We start from the raw sequence: 18,128 nt of genomic DNA, 5'->3' as shown, positions 1-18,128 counted from the left end.
AAAATAATACAAGGGGGAGAAATGAATGACAGTAGAGGGGGTAGAGAGAGAAGAGGGGAGGGGATGGGAGGGGGGATAGCAGAGGATAGGAAAGGCAGCAGAATACAACAGACACTAGTATGGCAATATGTAAATCAATGGATGTGTAACTGATGTGATTCTGCAATCTGTATATGGGGTAAAAATGGGAGTTCATAACCCACTTGAATCAAAGTGTGAAATATGATATATCAAGAACTATGTAATGTTTTGAACAACCAACAATAAAAATTAAAAAAAAATAAAAAAAAGTAACTTGCCAAGGGCTATCCCTGAAGCAGGAGAGTATTTCAGGACAACACTTCTTAAGGTGAATAAATGCCCCTTGTTATTATTGCACATTTATCATACAACCAGAAGATTCAGGACTGTTACGATGCCTATTATCCCCAATCTGTTCTATAGATTCAATGTAAACTCAATAAAAACTCTATCCCTGATTTTGAAACAAATTGATAGACTAATTCTAAAATTCATGTGGAAATTCAAAGGTCGTTTGAAAAAAAGAAAGAGGACAAATACTTCTGATTTCAAGACTTACTATAAACCAATAGCAATCAAGACAGTATGCTCTTGGCATCAATACAGAAGAGTAGATCAAAGGAAAAGAAAAAGGAATTCAGAATCCCATCCTCATGTATGTATAAGGACAACTATTTGACAAAGATACAAAGGCACCTCAGTTGAGAAAGGATGCTCTTTTCAAAAATAATACTGGACAGGTGGGGTTGTGGCTCAGCAGTAGAGCGCTCACCTAGCACGTGTAAGGCCCTATGTTTGATCCTCAGCACCACATTAAAATAAATAAATAAAATAAAGGTATTGTTTCTAACTGCAACTAAATTTTTTTTTTAAAATAATGCTAGATATTTTGGATATTTGCCTGACAAAAGTTAACGCTAATCCATATATTGTACCACATATAAAGGTAACTCTGGATTACAGATGTAAATATAAAACTAAAACTTTTAGCAGAAGACTCAGGAGAAAATCCTTTTGCTTTTTGTCTAAGTAAAGATATCATAAATGAGATATCAGAAACACAATCCATAAGTGAACAAATTGATAAACTAAACTTTCTCAAATTAAAAAATGTTTGCTCTTCCAAAGACACTGTTGAAAAAATGAAAAGAGAAACAACTGACTTGCAGAAAATGTTTTTAATTTGTATATCTTATAAAGATATTTCTAGACCATAGAAAATCTTTCAAAAGTGAATGAAATAGACACTGTAATAAATATATGGGCAAATATTTGAAATGACATTTTCGAAAGAAGATATACATGTGTCAATTAAGCATATAAACAGTAACAATCATTAGTAATTAATGAAATGTTAATGTAAACTACAATGAGATAACACTACTCTATTCTTATAAGGCTAACCTCATGACCCCATCTAAACCTAATTACCTCTTAAAGGTCATACATCCAAATAATATCACACTGGGCAGTAGGGCTTCGACATATCAATTCAGGGGTAGGGATAAATTCATTCAGTCTGTGTAGTATCCTATTTGGGGGAAAGTTAATAACTCTAAATTGGCATACTAATTTGCAAAATATTTATTATAATCTTAAATTTGTAGATGAATCTATTAAGAATTTTTCCTTTAGTGTGTATAAAATGGATACTTAGATATTTCACAAAAGAACTGTTTCCCATACACAAGTTTTCCTCTAGTAGATAGTATGTACTGAATACTCTGGAAAGTAATTCCCAAATCTCCATAAATAATGCTGCTGTTTCATATATTCATGTCTATGATAATTTTGAAAGCTAAAACAAATACGTAAGCTCAATAAAAAAGCCAGATCAAAAAGTGCATGTCATCTGATTCCATTTAAATAAATGTATAAGAAATCAAAACTAAAGTATTAACAAAAGATAAGTAGTTTCCTGGAGACAGAGCACAGCAAGGAGAGAATGTTCAGTAAATGTGATGTTGGATGAATATATTCAAAGTAGTACTTAAAAGCATCTGATCATTTCAAAGATGTAACTGGGTATCCCTATTTGCCTATAATAGGGCAAATACACAAGTAATTGTTATTTTACAACTTTTCAATCCTTATAAAAGTGACATTTTAAGCTAACTCTTGGAACATTTCTGGCTTAAAAATAATCATTAGACAATAAATAAAACCATAGTTACTCCAGAAGAATTCATGTTAAAATTACAAATTGCTAGAAGGGAACAAGTTATAGGATATTTAAATTCAACATATTTCCATACCCATGTGAGAGGTATACATAAAAGCAGAGAGCAAATAAAACAGATGACCTGGATAAGAGGGTATAGTATGATTAGATAGAGCACATGCTTAGAATGCATGAGGCCTGGGTTCAATCCATGGCACCAAAAAATAAATAAAATAGATGGCGTACAAAAAGACAGTGAAGTTCCATAATGTATTTATGTATGTGTAAACAATAGAACAGAATTGAACACAAATGACCAAATATATTGACCCCATAAAAATGTAAATGGATATAACTTAATAATTAAAAGTAAATGACTTTCAGATTACCTATTGAAGTAAAATTAAAAACAATTGCTTTTCAAGACATATACCTAAAACAAAGGCATTTAAATGCCATATTAAGCTGAACACAGTGGCCATCATATGTAATTTCAGGGACATAGGAGACTGAGGCATGAGGGTCACAAGTTCAAAGCCAACCTTGTCATTTATAAAGGCAATGGCAGAGGAAATTGGCATGAAGGCATTCACCACATTATAGGGCACCAATTAACCATGTATATGTATGTAAACCAATAAATGAATGAGAGATATCCTGGGGTGTGGGGACAAGTGCATGGAGTACTGCATACATGGCATACGTTAAGGGCGTCTGAGTGACAGGCCACTCTCCTCGTGCTAGGCATGTGAGCTTATCCCATAGGCACAGCCCTGGGTGTGAGGCCATGTATTGCAGTCCCTGTGCTTGCTCCACAGCCCACTCCTCAATTGGTCGCTGCAAGGACAGTGAGCGTACATTGCATTGGTGGCTGCCTGTAATCTGCTTATCTACTACTTGAGTATATATACATGGTAACTGTGCAATAAAATCAGACCTGCTTCCTGCTTGGACTTTGGAGGTCTTAATTAGCAACTCCACAGCCACACTCTCCTCTACCCTGTTCTGTGGACCTCCTCGCTCAACGAGAGAGAGCCCACGCACAGGGGTATGGGGTATACATGTTTCCCATAGTCTAGATAGTAAGGATGTAAATATCACCTCCTAGGATACTTGGTTACTTTGGTTCAATGCACTTATCTTTTCACTTATAAAACAACACGCCACAGAGGGTCCAATCCATTATCTCAGAGCCATGTCTATTCTCCTGGGAGGCCCCCACTCTCCATTCCAATCAGGCTGGGCTCCCTCCATCCTTTTCCACACACTCCTATAAGACCTGATTATGGCCCGAGACTCAGCTACTCACTGAGGAGTATCTAAGACCACCAGTGAGACATTCCCCTCAGCTTTAACAAGGTTGTGCTGCAGAGGTCACCTTAAGTCACAAGGACCTGGACCTAGACCAATGATTACTGTGACCTCTCCACTTCCTGAGATATTTGATGGCGATTCCCTATTCTTTATATCATGCTAGGTCTGTCTCTATTAAAGGCATAAAGGTCACACTATGGAAAGAAGGTTACTATGGCAACTGAAATATGAATATTGGTTTTCCAAATGAGTAATGCCTCTGTTTGTTCCCTTATATTGTTGCTTTTCACTGAGAAAAAACTTTCACCCTTCAAACTATCAAATGAGAAATCATACTAATTAGAGGAATGAGAGAACAAGTTATAGTATATTTAAATTCAACTGAATATAATTGACAACTACAGAATACGTCATCCAATGACAGCTGAATACACATTCTCAAGCTCACTTGGAGGAGTCACCAAATAAAGACCACACTCTTTGCCATAAAACAATTCTTAACACATTAGAGAGTGGCAATGGTTGTATAACACAGTTTATATCCTAAACCCCACATAATTGCTCAATTTAAAATGGTTAAAAGGGTGAATTTTATATTATATAAATTTTATCTCCATAAAAATTTGTGAAAAAGAAGGAAGAGGCAATAGTAGGCAGCCAGGCTGGGAAATCTCTGAGCAGAATTTCCCTCCCTGGGATAAGAATGAAAACAAAGTCAAAGAAGACTGGGTAAATCTTGTAGCATTGTGAAGGGTTTAAGCTGAAAAGAGTTATTTGTGATTAGAAAATTATGGCTATGGGATCAAAAATGTAGGTGTTAATGTTTATTAACAGAAGCATGCCTTCATTTAGATGGCTGATAGTGGCCCTGAGGAGGAATACCTAGACTATCAGTCACCCATGTATATGGAGGAAGGCAGGGTCCATCAACTAGTGGTATCTGAACTTGAGCTGTATCTTGAAGATTAGTCTAGAAGTGTCTTCACAAAGCCAGTGGCAACCCATTAGTGGGTTATAAAATCAATTTATTAGGTCATTTTCATTATTTTTAAAGGAAACTAAACATAGGCTAGAGATGAATGGAATAAATATATACTGGAGCACAAGTAGTCAGGAATTGTTCATTGGTTTCAGTTATAAATATGCATATTTGTATTAAATTAAAATATAAAATATATTTTGTGTGAATTCTAGTAAAAATATTTTGAAAAACACCAGTCTATATAAGTAAAATGTTCTGCTGCACTTTACTAACATTATTTTGGTATAAGACAATCTATTAACATTTTCAGTAAATAGGGAAAAAAGATTATACATTTATTAGCTCATGCATATGCAAGATACTACATCTAAAGACATGTTACCTGCCTGGGGGTGATGGCACATGCATTTCATACCAGCGGCTCAGAAGGCTGAGGCAGGAAGACTGCCTAGTTCAAAGGAAGTCTCAGCAATTTAGCAAAGCCCTACGCAACTTACAAAGATCATCTCAAAATAAAAAGCTAAGGGCTGGGTTGTAGCTCAGTGGTAGAATGCTTGCCTAGCACATGTGAAGCACTGGGTTTGATCCTCAGCACCATGTAAAAATAAATAATTAATTAAAATAAAGGTGTAAAAATAAAAAGCAAAAAGGGATGGGGATGTAGCTCAGAAGTTTTAAGTACCCTTGGAGTCAATTCACGTAAAAAAGATACGTTACATGAAATGACTATAAAACAAGTTAATGAAATATAAAATATTCATTTGATTATTACTTTTCAACAAAATCTGTGTTTGAAGTTAAATATGTAGGTATGAAACAAAAAGTCTAGGACCTAACCCATCTCTAAGGTTTGGTTTTTTATCATCCTCAAAGCCAAAAAGCTTGCTTTACAAATGGAAAAAAATATTAATATTTCTACTGTCCCTTGGCTTAGATGTTACAGCTGTTATAACAGAATACCATGCATTGGGTGGGCTTAAACAAGAATAAAGTCTTAAACCTGAAAGTGAATATGTAGTTTTTTCTTCTTTGGAGTATATTAAATGGATATTTGTTGACTCACAGAAGAATTAGTAAACTTCATATTTCCCAAACACAAGTTTGCTTATAACAGATAGTATATATTAAGTACTTGAGAGTTCCCTAAGTGTTCAGAAAGTAGTCATTTGTTCATATATTTATGTCTAAAACGATAATACAAACAATAAAATTAAATTTAAAAATTATGCTGAATGAAACAAGCAAGACCTTCTCCTATCCATCCCAAGAGACAATCTGTATGATTCCATATATAGAAAACTAAAGGAAAAAAACTAATTTATTGACAGTAGATCAGTGGATGCCTGGGAACAGGCATGGTAAGGGAAGGGTGGGTGGGGAACAAAGAACTAAAATATGATGTCCTGGGAATGTAGTAATAATAATATTTAATAGTATCTGGTTAATATAAAGGAACTTTTGGATTATCACTAAAAGAAAGCAAATATATAGGTTAATTAATATTTTAACATTTTAAATTCTTGTAAGTGACTTATTGATGTAGCACTTGGAAAATTCCTGGCTTTAAAAAAATTTCACTCTGTAATAAAACTGTGGTTACAAGGGAAGAATCCATGTTAAAATCTCAAATTGCTAAGGAAGACTCTCTAAGCAACTGCCATTCAACACTGATCTAAAGAGATACTTGGGAGCCACTGCTTATTATACTCCATGCAGAGAAAATATATGTATATTTACTACAAGTTCAAGAGAAGATCAACCTTCTTTAAGCAGGACAAATCATTGTTTTCAGACTAAGACAAACTTTCTATATGGGCCTCAATGGTTACTACAAAGTGCAGAGGTGATAGAAGGAAAATCCACATATTAATAATGAGATAAAAGTAGTCTCTCTACTTTCAGACTAAATTATGAACCTCATGTACACTCTTCCACCATGTACTCTGGTCCTGATCTAAGAATTACTTGAGCCAGGCATTATATTTTACCAGCATGGAAGTGTCAGGAGTTTCCTGAGTACTGCTTCAGCAGCCATCATGACCCACATCCAGAGAAACTGTCTTCTTGAGACACTTGATATGAGCTTAGTTACCAGATGAAGAGCTATCCAGAATTAGGAATTACTATGCTTTATGGTGTAAATATTTGCCAGGCACCACACTAGCACTGGTCAATGACCAATGGCACTGGTACATTTGGGTAGGGATCATAAAAAACAGAAAATGAATTTTTCACCTAGGCTTTTTTCTTCTTCTTTCCTCATTTATCATCTTATAAAAATAAAATTAAAGGCTGGGGTTGTGGCTCAGTGGTAGAGCACTTGCCTAGCATGTGCTAGGCACTGGGTTCAATTCTCAACACCACATATAAGTAAATTAAGTCCCTTGACAACTAAAAAAATATTTAAAAAAATAAAATTGAAAAGGAATAAAAAGGGCCTAAATTGATACAGACATTTATTATTTTTTTTTTAATTTTTTGGTACTGGGTATTGAACTCAGGGGCATTCAACCACTGAGCTGCATCCCCAGGCCTATTTTGTATTTTATTTAGAGAAAGGGTCTCACTGAGTTGCTTAGTGCCTCATTTTTGCTGAGGCTGGTTTTGAACTTGACATCTTCCTACCTCAGCCTCCTGAGCCACTGGGATTACAGGCATGCACCACCACACATGGCTGATACAGGCATTTATGCTCCCACAAAAAGCACAAAGCTATGGGATTCTCCCATGTATCATCATTGAAGAACCCATTAATTCTGTTGCCGAGCATTCTTGCCCCCATTTTACAGAGAAGCTTGGCTGCAGAGGGCAATTCCCTGTCTTATCCCCCTGCATCCCTTCACATGGAAAGTAAATCCAGGACACCCTGGAGCAGGACATCACACTGTGTGAGGACAAGAGGGTCCCCCATCTCTCTCCTCTCAAGTCAGCAGAGCTATGAGTCCCAGATCAGGAATGAGACAACTTGCGTCTGGGATCCCTTCATCTCCCCACACCCCAGAGAGGCTCAGCCCTCACCACAAGGGCACCCACACCCTCCACTAAGTCCAAACAACCAGAAGTGGTAGGCTGCTCTCCAATTAGAGCAAGTTGGTTGTGTTTCCTTTGGAATGTTGTCACAGTAGCAACCACAATGCACCAAATGTTCCTATTCTAGGAAAAAGCCTTCCATGCAGACATTCCCTTCTGTCCCCTTGTCTCTCTCTTCAGTCAAAATGCCTTCACCCTTCAGGGAACCCAAAACAACATACTAATGAGAGAATCTAGGCAGGAATACAGGAAATCGGGAGCATTCCTCCCAGGTTGTTGGAGCAAAGTATGTATTGTATTGGCTTAAAAATGACCTCAAAGAAGCATCATCAGGGGCTGGGGCTGGGGCTCAGCGGAAGAGAGCTGGCCTAGCATGTGCAAGGCACTGGGTTTGATCCTTAGCACTATATACAAATAAAATAAAGGCATTCTGTCCATGTACAACTACAAACAACAATTTAAAAAAAAAAAAAAAAGAAGTATCATCAGTACACAGAGACCCAAGGATGGATGTCTCCTAGGGGCTCTTGGAGTTGAGCTAGCTTTCTAAGGAGAACATGAAAAACTCATATACCATGTTATGCAGTTAGTCATCTGAGACAGAAAACTCAGACTTGTATAATGGTACAAAGTCACACTGTAAAATATATTTTGTGAATTCTAACCACCCCTTAAAATCTGAGAAAAGGAGTTTACAGTAGCTAGCAAAAGATTCTCCTGGATGCCATTACCACGGGATAAAAAATGATCTATTTGTTAAATTCTTCAGCAAGTAGGATAGAAATTTACATTGTTAGTAAATAAGAATGAAGAAATTATATCTAAAGACTAGTGTATATGGAATACCTCTTTTTAATTACTGAAATAAAAATATTCATGTGATTACTATTTACTTATTCACTTTCTTTCTCATTATTGACATTAAATATGTAGGTACAAAAAATATACCTAGGACCCAAGCCATTACTATGGTTTGGTTTTTATCATTATCAAAGCCCAAAAGCTTGATTTACAATAGGGAAAAATACTACTATGTTATCATCCCTTGGTTTAGTCAGGGCTGCTATCACAGAATACAATAACTGGTTATTTTAAAGAACAAACATTTATTTCAATAGTTCTGGAGGCTGGATAGTTGGAGTTCAAGGTGGATGCAGTATTTTTATCTAGCAAAGGCCCTCGTCCTAGTCTGCATATACTGTCTTCTTGTGGCATCCTCACATGGCTGAGTGAGTGACAGATATTTCACATCTCTGTTCTTATAAGGCTACCCTCATGACCTCATGTAAACCTAATTATCTCTTAAAAAGTTTATACATACAAATAATATCCAATTCTGCAGTAGGGCTTCAACATAGCAATTCAGAGGGTGGAGACAAATTTATTCCCTCCATATAGTATCCTTTTGGGGGGAAAGTTTAATAACTCCAAATTGTTTTATTCATTTGTAAAATATTTATTATTATCATAAATTTGAATATAAACCTATTAAGTGCTTTTCCTTCAGTGTATATAAAATGGATATTTAGGTGTTTGACAAAAGAACTGGTAATCCCCTGTTTCCCTGTTTCCCATACACAAGTCTTCCTCTAGTGGATAGTACATACTGAATACTCAAGAAATTCTTTCTCACATATTCAGAAATAATGCTTCTGCTGATTCATATATTCATGGCTAAGATAATTTTAAAAACTAAAACAAATATATAAGCTGAATAAAATAATCCAGATCAAAAAAGTAAAAGCAATCTGATTCCATTCATGTGAAAGTATAAAAATAAAAACTAATCTGTTAACAAAATATTAAGTGGTTGCTGGGGATAGAGCATGGTAAGGAGAGAATGTTCTGAAAATGTGATGTTCTGGGAATATAATTATAGTAGTACTTAAGAGCACCTGGTCATTTGAAATGTTACTGGGTCTCACTATGACAGGACAAATACACAAGTAATTATTATTTAAATGTTTTTAAAATTCTTAAAAGTGACATTTTAAGCTAATACTTAGAATATTTCTGACTTAAAAATAATGATTAGACAATAGTTAAAACTGTAGCTACTTGGGAAGCATTCATGTTACAATCTCAAATTGCTAGAAAGAGCTTCCTTGTAATCAATTACATATTTCCACACCCATATGAGAGATATATGAGATTTGTTGATTATAATAGCCAGAAAATATATTTATATGTGTGTTAAACAGCGTGTACCTTAGGGAACTATTCATTACTTTCTGACAGAGAAAAGTATCACTAAGATGGGCCTCAGGGACTACTACAAAGCATGGTACCCGCTGAAGGCAAATTCTACCTGCTAAACCTCTTCAAGGATAAGATCAAAGTAGCTTCTCTACTTTCTGGCCATTCTGTGAACCTCATGTATGCTAGTCCACCATATACTACTGTTCAGATCTATGAACTAACTTGAGCTAGGCATTATATCTTACCAGGGATGGAAGTGTCTGGGGTCTCCTGAGCACTGCTACCCTTCAGATCTGGAGTAGAAGCTTCAGCAGCCATCATGACCCACAACCTCAGAAACTATCTTCTTCAGACACCTGATATGAGCTCAATCACCAGATGAAGAACTGTCCAGGAAGATACAGAATCCAGAAATTACTATGCTTTATTGGAATAATTATATCCGTGGAACCATGCTAGGTACTGAAGTGAGCATTAGTGATCCCACAATAACCAGAACAATGGGGCTTACATGTGTTATCACGAAAGGTCCCAGCAATCCTGTAGCTGAGCATTCTTGCCCCCGATTTACCAAGGGCAAACTGGGCTCAGAGAGCCATTCCCTGTATTATCCTTCTGCACCCCGCCTTTCACGGAAAGTAGGTCTAGGGCACAAGTAGCAGGACATCACGCTGCCTAAGGCCAGGAGTGTCTCTCATCCCTCTCCCCTCCAGCTGCTGGGCACAAAATCCCAGAGCGCGAACTAGGCAACTGGGGTGTGAGGTACCTTCGTCTTCCCACACTGCCCAGGGAGGGTCAGCCCCTACCGCCAGGCACCTACACCCTCTGCTGAAGGCGGGCCAGGTATTTTCTCAAGAAAGCAACTCCGTCTCCTTCAGAATGTCGTCACTGTCGCCACAATGACGTCACGTTTCTATGGCAACCACAGTGCACAGAACCTGCGCAGGAGGGTCCTGCGCATCAGAAATTCTTCTAGGCAGGCCTCCTCTTTGTCCCCTCACCCTTATCTAAAAGCAAAACACCTTCACTCTTCAGGTCGCCTCCTGAGAAACTGTAATAATTAGAGGAACTAGGCTCAGACTCAGTCTCAGGCAATGGGAAAAACTCTGCCCACTCTTTCAGAGGAGTTCAACTCCTTAAGGAGGTACAGGACACCCTGGCCCACTCTAAGTACAAATTTGAAAAAGGAATAAGAAGTGGCCTAAATTCATACAGACATTTAAGATCCCTCAATTATCACACAGGCCGTTATGTCATGCTTCCTTTGGCCAGGAGAGTCCCACATCTCTCTCCCTCTCAAGTCAGCCAGGCTCCGAGTCCCAGAGCAGGAACGAGGCGACTTGGGTCTGGGATCCCTTTATCTCCCACACCCCAGGGAGGATCACCCACCACCGCAGGGCACCCACACCCTCCGCTGAGTCCAAACACCTGGAGCCGGGACGCTGCTCTGGAAACAGAGCAGTCTTCGTTCTGTTTCCTTGTCTTCCTTCCAGTCAGTCTTCCTTCTGTTCCCTTGTCCTTCCCTTCACAATTTAGGACTCCTGAGAAAACATAATAATGAGAGAATTGTGGAATTGTACTGGCTTTAAAAATTATCTTAGACGAGTATCATCAGTACACACAAACAGGGATGGATGTCTCCTAGTGCTCTTGCAATTGAGCTAGCCTTCTGAGAGGAACATGTAAAACTCACATACCATCCTATCTAGTTTGCCCATCTGTGGCAGAAACTCAGAGGCTGTCCATAGTCATGGGTCTAAATGAACTAGGAACACCAAAAATGACATTTGAGTTATATCTGGGATGCAGATCTATAATGATATATGCATTTATCGGGCAGAATCCTAGTCAAATCAACCATACAATAGTTTATTCTTGGGAATTCTTATCCTCCATTCCTGATATTTTCTTCCACGTGGAGGAGCATCCATGACTAAAACACATCTAAACTCTGTACACACCCACTCCTGTTGTATGGCAAGAATGATTCACATGATGGCTGAGACTGTAAAGAGAAACAGGGAGCCCACAATCCAGGCCATCCCTTTAAGTCTCTTGATGATAGGGACAGACAGATGTGTGTGCTGGGAACATGAGGTTAAGAGACTAATTCTATAAAATGGGTCTAATGTGCTGACCCCCACATGCTTTATTTTCCCAGAAGCAATTTACCTGTAGCCCTGCCTGGCTTAAGTGGACAGGATATGTCACATTCCTTAGCAAACTACTTATTATCTGCAGAAGAAATGCAGGTCTGAAATGATGTCCATGAGAAGAATGCAGGCTAACCTGAAGGGGGAGACTTCTGTGATCTTTATAACACCAGATTCTGGAACTCAGGGAGATAAGATGAATCCAGTTGGAACCAGGCAGCATGGGCCAAAATGACCTCTTGTTGTCATGGCAGCAGAGACTTCAAAGTCTGATATTATTCTACTGTCAGTCAAAAGTCAAAAGGTGAACCTTGGTGGGACTCTCTGGAAACTTCTCTGGGATCCCTCAATAAAACTGGAGTGCAAGAGAGGCATGATATCCATTTATTCTCTGAGAGGACCTGCTCGCTCCCTTATCCCCTTTCCCACCTATTCTAATAAACTGATGCCTGTTAATATGAGGGACATGTCTGAAATATTTCTGGCTTTTATGCAAGTATTGGGTTTAGTGGGGGGGGGGGTCTTTGAACTGCCTTGCTTTCCCAGAGGCCCCATCCCTGCAACATTGTTAGTAAGCAGCCCCTTTAAGAGCACGTTTCTGTTCTGCTCTTCAGGGGTGGCAGGCCCACAACTCTTCTCTTTCTGTGTCTGCCGATTCCCTAACTATTCCTATGGTGTTGCTTTTAAAGGCTCAGGTCTTTAAGGGGCCACTAAATACTCTCCTGTGTCAAGTCTGAGCCTTCCACCAACTGCCATGGTTAACTGTGTCTTCTCAGAGGTGCGAGTCCTTGAGTTCTTAGGAGAGGATTGCTGGCCTGGCCCATGCAGCTCTCTCTGCTTCCTTGTTCCAGGTGTAATCTTGCTCCTGCATATGCTCCTGCCACTGCCATCTGCCATGGGACCTTCACCAGTTCTAATCTACAAGTGTTGTGCATTCAACTTCCAAAACTGTGAGCTAATTCACCTCTTTCTCCTTATAAGTGGCTTGTTTCTGGTGGCTGGGCTCAACTGGGCATTTTCTGCTACATGTGGTATCTGTCATCTAGTGCTGCTGGCATCTGGAGGCTCCACTCATCTGTTACATCCAGAGAGCTCCCTGATGTGGATGATGGCTGGTCCTGGCATCTGCTTTGAATCCATCTAGGGCTTTTGGTTGCATGGAGCACATTGGTTAGACAAAGAGCTCTCCCTATGGAGGGTTGCCTGATGAAAAAGAGGAAACACAATATGAATTCTGGATAAAGAAGGAATAATTTTAGTGAATGTGGAATGTAATGTAATTTTATCTGAAATTCAAATTCAACTAGGTATCTTTTATTTTTATGTGCTAAATCTGGCAACTATAGTGGATAAAGCCTGTGAATATGCAAGTTTATTAACCTTCTGAGAGCACTCTTGCAATCTGGCAGGACAGGGGAAAACAAGCAGATCGGATTGGCACAAAAATCAAAAGCTGGTAGCACTTTTTCTTGGTGGAATAAAGAGGCAATGGATACACTATTGGTGGCAAATGGGTATATCAATCCTCTAAGGCCCATATTGTTATGATGTCATTTATTAAATAGCCTTAAATAAAGAAGTATTAGCTTTACCAACAGGGGAGGATTGGGAAGGGCATCCCAATGTGATTGAGACCTGCCACTTGGTTAAGAGGATTTGCATGATGGGACTCAAGGAGCCATATGAGTTTCTAGCTCTAGAGAGAAAATAAGCTAGAGCTTAGGACCAGATTTTTAACTGAGCCCAATGCTACACTCTTACGGTATATGGATGCATTTAATCCTCGTGACAGGTAGCACCCTCTTTAGGGATGTGTGTGAATACAAAGAATATACTCCTAACAACAGAGGTAGATGACAAAGAGGTTGTTCATCTCTGGTAGAGGCCTACTACCAGATTCAGGGAGAGAACCTGCCAGCCTGGGCACCTTGAGTTGCTGGTGGCATGTCTGCAGCAAATGTGTCAGGACTCACACTGTAGAAGAGGTTAATCTCTGTTCCCCCTGTGTTTGCTTTCCCTGCAGCAGAGAACCAAGCATGGTGCCCCTTCCCTTTTCCTCAGTGGAGGTTTATGGCAGGGCTGGAGACAGAAGCTGTCTGAAGGCAATGTTTCTTCCACCCTTGAAAGAAACATGAATTTAAAGGAAATAATGAGCTACTGGTATATGGTGGAGAGGGGTAGGGCCTCAGAAGACACAGATAAGAGAGAGAAAGGGGAATTTCTCCCAGACAGGGATGAGTGGGGAGGTCTGAAGGTCTCTTCAGGAGTATGTACCTGAGCACTGCCCCATATCAACACTTGTGGTGACTCTGTGGATGGTCCATCTCAATCATGGGGCAGATTTTCCTGTTTGACTGAAGGGATGGCTGGATGTATTAACTATTTCTCCTTATTTACTGCATACTTGATGATATGCATCTGAGTCCTTGCTTACAAGAGAAGGAAAGCCCTTCTGAGTTAGTGCCGCAGTCTGGCTGGGCACAATCAGGAGCCACTTGTCAAAAGAAACTAACTTTATTTTTAGAACCACACACGCCAAACAAAACAGCCTCTCAGGAAAAACCCTCAGAGCCTCAACTGCCACCACCCGCTTTCCACAAGCCTCTCTCTCCCACCCAAGCTTCTCCCCACCTCCTACAACCTCCTGCTCTTGAGGCCGATTGGCTGGGTCACGTGGGTGGAGCCAAAAAAGTCCCCCAATGAGCAGCTCCGTGGTCTGAAAGGGCAGGGAAACAGCCCAATGAGCATCACCGCAGAGGAGCCAATCAGCTAGATGTTGCTGGGGCCCCTGTGAGCCAATCATCAGCCGGCAGCTGGAAGTTTGCTGGGGCCCCTTCGGCTGTGGCTCTCAACAAGTTAGCTAATTCCTAGAGCTAGAACATAACTCACCTGGGAGTGTGCCTTTCATATATAAACCAACACATCCAGGCCTTCCCTCAAGCATATATATGGTTTTGAGCTTTTAAACTGCAGGCCAATAATTTCCTGTCCTAATCACCCTAGTGACTGAAACAGAAAAATCATGACAGCTCCCCACCCCATAGCCAAAATAAATTAAATGTAGCCAGCCCTAAACTTGTATACTTTGATTTCAGTCCCTTCCTGATGAACTCAACATAATAATGTCCTTATCTCCTGTTCTCTCTGCCTCCTGACCTAAACTAGTGCTTCCCTATGTGGACTTGTGTGGTTTGAAGATTCTCTCAACTGTGAGTAGCAAACTCTTCTCCACAGCAGAGGTCTTCTGATCTCCTGGGCTTGCCATACCTAAATAATTACTTTTAAAAAGCTACATTATAAAACAATCCCTGAGGTATAGGGGGCTTGAAGACTCTGAGTTAGCTAGGGAAGTGGCCTTCTCTGCCCTTATCAGGATGGAACTGAAAGCAAATGAAAGAGAAAGCAAAAAGGAAAAGAAACAAAGACAGACCTCAATGGACTAGCAATTCTTTATTAAGTAGCGGAGGGGCACGTTTTCAAGAGGAAAATGGTGACTGGCTACAACAAGGGTCTGAGTTTTATAGGGTTTATTGGGGCCTCATCATGGGAAGAGTTTGTCAGATATTTTTGGCAGGCTTACTTTTGGCAGACAGGGGAACTTTGTCAGATTAAGGAAGTTGCAAAAGGTCAGAGTCCACAGTTTCCTTTTTCCCCCAAGGGGTTGTAAGTGTCCACCTACTTCAGGGATAAGTGAAGACAGGGGACTTTTCCTGCCACATAAGGAAGGTAAATTCCACAGTTGAGATGGCTTAATCAAAGACCATGGAAATTTAACACCATTAACATATACTATCTAATAAGATTGATCAATTTTTATTAGTGTGCATACAAACATCAGTACAGGTACTGATGAAATAAAATTTGGGGCATGTTATCAGGAAACACTGGTTTATATAAAAATGTTGAAAATATCTTGCAATTTCAAATTTTATCATAGAAATGTGCTACTAAAACACACTACTGATCTCCCTGCAATTCATTTGCTGACTTCTATGAGAGTTTTAGTAGGTTTTTCCTCCTTGCATCCACATCTTTATTTAAAGTTTGATAACATGGAGATACAGGTACTTATTCACTGTAATATAAGGAATATAAATTAATCATATCTTGAATACTTTATATTAGTACAAAATTTTATATTTTCCTGTGGTTTGAAAGGATACTTTCAGGAACTATGTATAAAAATGCTTACAAAAGAGCTGGGTACAGTATAACATCCCTGAAATGGGAAAAAATGGTCATAATAAGAGTAAAGGCAGGGGCTGGGGTTGTGGCTCAGTGGTAGAGCACTTGCCTAGCATGTGAGAGGCCCTGGATGTGATCCTCAGCACCACATAAAAATAAATAAATAAAGGTATTGTGTCCAACTACAACTAAAAAAATAAATTTAAAAAAGAGTAAAGGCAGGTTAATAAGGTAATAAATGTCCTGGTTCTATTTATTCTTATATAAATCTCTAGCTATTCATGAAGAGATCTCAAAGCATAGAACTTTAAATGATCTTTTTATTCCTCTCACATAGAGCTTTCTCTTCAGAACTTTCCATCTGAAGGCTGTCTGTATCCTTGCATCCTGGGAATGTCCCCCTTTCCACAAAAACTTCCAGAAAGTTCTGTAGGTAGTCTTGGGCCACAGCCTCTCCCTCCCATCTACCTACTTAAGGGTGTTCAAGTTGCAGTTCAGAATTCTGTCACCAGGTGGCACCAATGTTCCTCCATCATCAAACCTCTATACAAAGCTGTGGGTGCAAGGAAAAACAAATACAAAAACTGCAATGAAGACAGAATATGAATCCAAGGGAGATCGGTAGCAGAAAGGGAACAGGGGGATAGTGGAAGGGAGAGAAAGGGAAAATACTGGGGAATTATATTGGCCAAATTATACTGTTATATGTGTGCCAGTAAGAATACATAACAAATTCCACCATCTGAACAACTATAATGCACCAATTAAAAAAAAAAAAAAACTTAGAAAAAATCACCTTATGAATCTATGTACAGACTGATTCTATTTCTGCCACAGAAACCTAGTAGGTGTAAAAGAAGACTGTGAAGACATGCTCAGAGAAATCTATAACTTGAAACACCAGGTAGCAGTGGTGGGGCTATAATGAAGTGGCAGAAAGGATGAACTACCTGCATCATGTCTGGGCAGTTGTGTACATAATGTCCTGGAGTGGGGATGACTATGAGAGCATGAAAGAAGAAGGACTGGGAAGCCTATGTAGGGGTGGGGTAATGGAGAGTGAAGGCCTTGTTCTCTGAGAGGGACCCCTCCACAGTGTGAACACCTTAACATACACTAAAATATCCCTCTTTCAGAGAAATCAGTGAATGACATGTAGATTGGGGTCAACAGCAGATGAAACTATTTTAACATACATATGAATTTTTCAAGAAGAACCCATATCATATTAAACAAATTGTTTTAAGACATATAATTCTTTGCAAAATATACTCCTTTCATTATAAAAGAAAAGGCAAAATGGAGATAGATCCCATTCATGTATATTTTTATGTGAATTATCTGTTGAACTTGCTTGCAAATCTGTGAGTATATTTTACAAACCATGAACACTAACCCAGTATCTGAAGTGTAGTTTACCAGTTTCTCCCAAGTTTTCATATAATGTCTGCTAAGGAAGATTTTTTTTTACAATTTCAATAATATTGTGACTTAAAAATGTAACAGACCATACTTTTTAAATATGGTTGAACATCCCAAGAACATGTAATGTCCACCCCCAGGAAGATTAAATCATTCATAGCCCAGAGGGCATGAAGACCAAATTGGAAGACTTTATGACAATTTAGGAGAACCTGCCCAAAGGAAGATCACAAAGGGTTTTCCTAATTTACTTAAACTCTCCTGAAGCCAGTACCCTGATATGAATAATGATAATAATAACAGGAAACCTCTGTAGCAGTTAAGATTAAAGGAGATGAAATAGAGTATTTGTTTTAAGCAGTTTAGTTTACACACTTTCCTTCTTTATAGCTTACTGGTCCCAAGGGCAACAGCTGAGCTGCTTCCTGATCCCACTCATGCTTCAGGGATCAACCATTGCATGTGGCCCTACACCAAGGTATCTTGGCAAAAAGGGCAGAATTTCTTCTCCTATCTCCTCTTCATCACTAAGAGGGGTTGCTGAGTAGGGCTCATGAGGCTACGATAGCAGGACAGTATAATCTGAGCTTGTATCAAGCCCTGGAATGAATATATATATATATATATATATATATATATATATATATATATATATATATAT

General features: G+C 39.0%; 1 long non-coding RNA gene across 17 annotated transcripts in view; it reads right to left on the bottom strand.

Annotated features, from left to right (window-relative positions):
- Positions 1-18,128, bottom strand: part of LOC107152424 — a 104,077-nt gene that overhangs the window by 80,613 nt on the left and 5,336 nt on the right. For 10 of the 17 annotated variants that reach the window (XR_007344904.1, XR_001504782.2, XR_007344906.1 and 7 more), the window contains 3 exons: positions 12,825-13,063; positions 11,136-11,248; positions 9,953-10,093 (listed from right to left, as the gene is read on the bottom strand). This is a non-coding gene — a long non-coding RNA (uncharacterized LOC107152424). Of the gene's footprint in view, positions 1-9,952; positions 10,094-10,473; positions 11,249-11,996; positions 12,216-12,824; positions 13,064-13,833; positions 13,980-18,128 lie in introns of all 17 variants that reach the window. The other 7 variants (XR_007344916.1, XR_007344915.1, XR_007344914.1 and 4 more) reach the window with 7 other exon arrangements.

This window comes from Marmota marmota, unplaced genomic scaffold (genome assembly GCF_001458135.2).
Source record: "Marmota marmota marmota unplaced genomic scaffold, marMar, whole genome shotgun sequence".
Lineage (NCBI taxonomy): Eukaryota > Metazoa > Chordata > Mammalia > Rodentia > Sciuridae > Marmota > Marmota marmota.
This window is presented reverse-complemented; position numbering and strand designations above follow the sequence as displayed.